A 5909-nucleotide genomic window follows, 5' to 3' on the forward strand; every position below is an offset into this window, starting at 1 on the left:
GTTGGGTTTTTTTTCAGTAACGTCGTTCAGGGTGAGTGGCACTGGCTTGAGTTGAGTAGATTGGTTTGACTTTTTTTTAGTACTTTTTGTAATTTGCTGTGTGTGTTTCTATAGGATTTTCTTTTATTTTGGTTCCATTTTTCTGCCGTGATGAGAATTGTTACTGAAAAGAGTGTTCTTTGTTTTTTCGCTGACACTTGTTTGGCTGTTGGAGGTATCTTGATGTTTTTGGAAGATATTGGTGGGAATTTGATGCTGTTTGTTCTGTCATTTCATCTAGGAATTGGATTTTAAATATATAATTATGACTCTAACTATATTGAAACAAAAGAAATTGATGTGTAGCAATGGGAATGAGCCAATTTTATTTTTATATATTCGGTCAATTTTTAAAATTTAACATGTAACATAAGTCATTATATGTTACAATAAGTTATTCTAATTTTCATAGAGTATTGTGTGTGTTTATAGATATATGAATAAAGAATATAAGTGTAAATACAACCCAAACAAAAATACAAATATATAAATGTATTGCAACTATATGCAGATATATAAAAAATTATTAATAAATTGTAAATGTAAAATAACATAAATTGATACAATATATAATACAAGTAATACTGTATATATTTTATTAAAAATATTATAGGAAATGGATATAAAATAGATTTAAATATGGATGTGATATATCTATCTATCTATATATATCTATCATTTGTTGTATATTATGATAAATATAAATATAAAAAAAATTTAGGTAGTTTAAAATAATGGATGGTTTTGTTTTTTCTTTGCCAAAGCAGGGGTTTTAGTGTAAAAATTACAAATACAAATAATACAAAGGTAGAAATATAAGCATAGAAATATATCATAAACACATTAAAGATTTATATGAAAATTAGAAATATAAGGAAAAATAAGTTGTAGCAGTAGATATGGTAAATAATTAAGAAAATAATTCCCGTATATTTTTTAATAAAGTGCATATTAAATATAGTTATTAATATAATGCATCAATATAAACTATAAATATATATAAAATATCAACTATCTATAAGAAGGAATAAAAGCTCTGTGTCACGTGCAGCAGTAGAAAATTTCAGGCTCCCAGGGAATAAATAGTTTTCTTTAAATCATTTTCGTTTTGGATTTTTTTTTTTTACTCCCGGGTAGCCTGAAAGTTACTACTGCTGCTCTTTTATTCTAAAGGTGGAAAGGAAAACCAAGATCAGAAATACAAGAAAGGGGAAGGGAAGGGAAGGAAGGGAAGCAGGAGAGCAAGAGGGAAGGGAAGTGGTGAAAAACAGAGTGAAAAAAAGTAAAAAGAGTTGGAGGGAAAAAGAGAGGGCATTCGGGAGGAGCGGTGCTGCCTCAGGTCCTTCCCCGCCCTGGGGCGAAGGACCCGTTTGATGCCCGGGAAGGACTGCAGCTCCCGGTGGCTCCCGGGGGACGGAGCCGTGACTGTCAGCCCGAGACTCCAACGCCCGGCAGGCCCTGCTGCCGGCGCGGCGTGTGACGCAACGGCTGACGCGGCACATGAGTGGCTGCCAGCCCGAGACTCCAACTCCCGGCAGGCCCTGCTGCCGGCGCGGCGTGTGACGCAACGGCCGACGCGGCGCGGCATTTTTCTCTAAATCGGCAGTAAATACAGCTGAGTAAAATTAGCTTGGTTTTCTTCCTTCTTTTGTAACTGAACTGTTTTTATTAAAAATCCTATTTGAATATGTAGAAAAAGTGGGGATGTCCTGTAATATATCGTAGCTTTTCTTGTTTACAGGGTGCTCACAAAGCATGCGTCCCTTAGAGTCCCACGGAAAGGTTCTCAGTGCGCTCTCTATCAAGGTATGTATTTACAAATAAGTGATCCCTTTAGATATTTGCCTGTGTACCTTTTCCTGTAATTCAGAGCTTGCATTCTGTGGGTTGTATGATAAACCTGTAAAACATGTAAGAATGGTTTTGCAAGTCTGAATCGTTGAAGGCAGCAATAAGTGGATTTAGAGCCTGTTCTTGAGCAGACAAAGGGAAAAAGTGTGACTTTGATGCTGAACTTGTCATTTTTCATTTGACTTGTCTTGAATGATTTAGGAATAGAGAGAACTAGAAAAAGAGAGAAATAGAATTGATTATTGGGCACTCCTCAAATGCTCACCATGATTCAGTGTAGAGCCAAAGGGAAGGGTGATGGAAGAGAGCTCTGTGCTTTGGAAGGAAATAAATTTAAACCTGATCTCCGCACAGAGTCTCACTAACTTCTTTTGTTTTAAAATACAAAATACGATTAGGAAGTGTTGGAAGTTAGTGTTTTGGGAAAGAAACGGCAGTTCCACAGAACATTCCATTGAACAGAGGCTCTGGGAAGGATTCATGTTGTAAGTGCTGTCACTGCAATCAGTTGGTGGTTCAGCCTTGAAACGTGCGCTTGCCCTTCTATAAAGCACTGTTTTGTTTGCCTTTCAGTGCTCTGAGTCTTGATAAATTGGAGAAGAGCCCAAGAGAAATTTTTCATCCCTTGATATAAAAGGTAGGAAGTGACTATTTTTGGTTTGGTTCTTTTTCTTTATTATTTTCTGGAAATAAAAGTAATTAAGTATAGGTACTACTGGTTTGTTTCTTCCAGTAGCAGGTGATAACAATAGTAGTAGTAATAGTAAAAATAAAAATAGAAATAATAATAATAATAGTAATGTAATACTACTTAAACTGTCTTTATCCATTGGACTGGCCATTTCAAATCAAAACTTCTAAACACAAATCAAACCATCATCCTTGTAGAATCTTTCACAGCAGTGGGCTAAAGATCCTGGTTTTGTTGACAGGATTTATTGGTTCTGGAAGAGCAAGAGGGAAGTACAAGCCTAACTACTTCTAGCTCACAGACCCGTCCAGTGAACCCAGCTTTGTGTTTTGGTGGGCTTGTGATGACTTTGAAATCAATTGCTGATTCCAGTAAAAAAAATTCATGTTTTTTTGAACGTGACAGCAGAAATAACTTTAGGCACCAACTGAATAATAATAGATCACCAGTTTAAGTTAAAAATTCATGCTAGACTATCAAAATTTAAAGGTAAATTATTATGTATTAGGTGATGGTATAAAGTGTATGTTCTAATGTGTAATGCAAAGATGCATACATACCTGAAAGTCCTTAGAGGAAACAAATTTTTATGTCTGCTGTTTGACTGTTTACCATACGATATTTGGTTTTATTTCCCAGGGATCGGTGAATTTTAACTTTGGAGTCCTCTATGCTAAGGATGCTCAGCTTACAGATGGTGAAATATTCAGTAATGGTGAGTTTTTCACCTTCTCTTTAATTGCTATGCTGATCTGAATAAGAAGAAAAACAAAAGCAAGAGAAAAAATGGATGGTTTATTATTTTTTACGCTGTTACGTTTGTTTCCTCAGTATTTGCTGCAGCTCTGCGAACCCAAGCTTTGGGTTCCTTCTGTCCCACTGGGAGTTGCCCAATTTGGTTGCATCTGGTGAAATTCACCCTGAGACCTTACAGAAGCAGCTGCAACTACGTGAGAGCCATTTGCAGTTCTCTCCAGACACCTGGAGAATGGGTGACGTTTCTGAGGATCCGGCGAGCGTGCTTCTATCAAAACTCAGTCTGTGAAATTTCTGGGGAAAACCCTTCTGTGTCCTAAAGGGTTCAAACTCTGGTGAGGATCCAGTTATCAGGTGCTCACCTGGATGGTTCCAGCTCCCAAAGGTAACACTTGTACTCTTGCCCTGTAGTTTACATCTATTGTATTTTTGTTATTTTGCAAGATTTTTTGTCTTTGCAAAATCTTGTGCATTTCACTCTTTGGAACCTCTCAGATGGTTCTTTGGTGCAGCACCACCCCATGGGACACTTGGCTGCTGTCCTGAAGGGTTTGGTCGCTAGAATTGTAAATCCTGGAGAGTTTATAAGTCTTCTGTCCCCAGGGAGGTATCATGCTTGGTTTACTTTTGTTCTGTTGGTTAGGCGCTGCTTCTCGTTGCAAGTACGAATTTCAAACTGCCCTGTTCTTATTTTAACTGTTTTCCTGGTTCTCTCCGCATGGCAGGGAAAGACTCTCGTATCCTTGTCGTCGGGCTCGGTGCTGTCCAAGAAGACACAGAGACTACAAAAACCATAAGAAGCCAAATATGACTGCAGGGAAAAGAAGCTGGAGAGAACAGAAGGTGATATTGTTATCCTTACCCTGTATTAGAAACATCCGCTGTGCTTTGATGCTGGCAGCTGCCAGGGGCTTGTTAGCTCTTTGTAGGCAGGTGTAGGTGTTCACTTGTAGTTTTTTTCTCTGGACAAGTCAATTCAAACTTTGCTCAGCTGATATTTGCAGATTACTCTCTAGCACAGTCCAGCATGACATTTTTGAATGTTGTAAAAATACCATGTTACTTGGAAATTGCTAATGAAGAGAAGCTTTAGGGGAAAATAAGATGCCAGGGTTGGGAGATGTGAGAAGAAGTGTGTGGGGACGTTAGACTGAAGTAAAGCACACTTGAAGCTGGACTGGCACGCTGGCAGGTCCCCTATTAAACAGTAGTGCTGAGATTAGCCTGGGGGTTGCCCATTGTTTCTGTAGAAATCAATGTTTCCTGGTCTTCAGAGGTAAGCTGCTTTGAAAAGCTGGAAGGTGTAGCATGCTGACAATCCCCGTGCTTTGGATTAAAAGTAGATTTCAGAAGGGTCCTAAGCTTTTGTCTTTTCCTAGAAGTTGATGTAATCCTGTCGAGGAGTTTTTAGTTCTGTGTTGCCATGTCATCCATCAGAGCCCTGTTGTACTAATCATCATAAAAGTACAAAGCAAAAAATCAGACCCTGTCCCAACCACTTAGAGCCCAGAACACGATTTCCTCGGGCTGCCATTTGTGTGCCATCGGTACTCACCACGAATTGACCCCTCTGGCTCTGACACAGCACCTGGATGCTGACGGAAGGGGGCTGGTCACAGACCCTCGAGGTGCCTGTCCCACAGGGAGGGAGAGGACGAGGCAGTGTGGCCTGCAGGGAGGGTGTCGTCCCCAGAGAGCAGCCGGTGACTCCATGCCTGCCCGGGGCTCCGGGTGCACCCTCGGGGTGGACACCTGCCCTCAGGTTTCCCTCTGGGCACCCGGGGAGGGAACCAGGTCCATCCGTGTGGCAGCTGCAGGGCCTGCAGGCTCTGGGCCCTGGAGCCGAGTGAGCCTGAGCTGCTGCATGCTTGCTGTGAGCTTTGGGGTGAGGGTGCATCACTGCAGGCCTGGGATGGATTGAAATGCACTGAGGAAACCAGAGGGAGGAGGGAGGGAGGGAAATGCTCTGTTAACATGTGCCAATTCTTCTGTCAGACTCATCACGGCGGGACAGCGTGAAGACTGAAAGTGTAAGAAGATGTGGAGGGAAACAGAGAATCTGACAGGAGCAGCGGACGCACGAGTGCACGAATTTTGCTTTTTGCTTGGATGTAAACGCAGGAGTTGAAAGGAATTTGGGAGTGAGAAGGGACATTTCAGAAGGAGAAGAAGAAAAAGAAGTTGTTGTTGTTGTTGCTACAGTCCTGGCAAAAGCTTTTGTTCTAGGTAATAAAAGAAGTTAGTTTAAAAACAAAAAGGAAAAATGTAGTGTTTTTTTTTTACTTCACTATGATATTCATTGGTGGTATATGGTGTGTTGTTTTATTTCTTGGTATTATTAACTCTGTGTAAATTGTTTTTTGAGTGAAGCTGACTTTCTGGATGGTTTGGTTTGTATTTGAGGCAGGATTAATTTCCATAGGGTTCTTTCATAGATTTCTGATGGGTATTTCTGGGATTTTGGTTTTGTTTACTGTATGTATAAACCTAGAGCTTTGGTAGGGCCAGCTGGGCTGCTGGAGTTTTGGGTGTGAATTTATTAGATGGCTTTTGTTAAATGCAGTTTTTAATT

At 40.1% G+C, this 5909-nt stretch overlaps 1 long non-coding RNA gene across 1 annotated transcript; it reads left to right on the forward strand.

The window, feature by feature from the left end:
* Positions 1–1627: 1627 nt before the first annotated feature.
* On the forward strand, positions 1628–5557 carry LOC134419784 (uncharacterized). The gene is made up of 6 exons (XR_010028162.1): positions 1628–1845; positions 2464–2527; positions 3221–3296; positions 3413–3722; positions 4063–4180; positions 5333–5557. It is a non-coding gene; the product is annotated as an uncharacterized LOC134419784 (long non-coding RNA).
* Positions 5558–5909: the final 352 nt, after the last annotated feature.

Source organism: Melospiza melodia, chromosome 6 (assembly GCF_035770615.1).
Source record: "Melospiza melodia melodia isolate bMelMel2 chromosome 6, bMelMel2.pri, whole genome shotgun sequence".
In the NCBI taxonomy this organism is placed as follows: Eukaryota; Metazoa; Chordata; class Aves; order Passeriformes; family Passerellidae; genus Melospiza; species Melospiza melodia.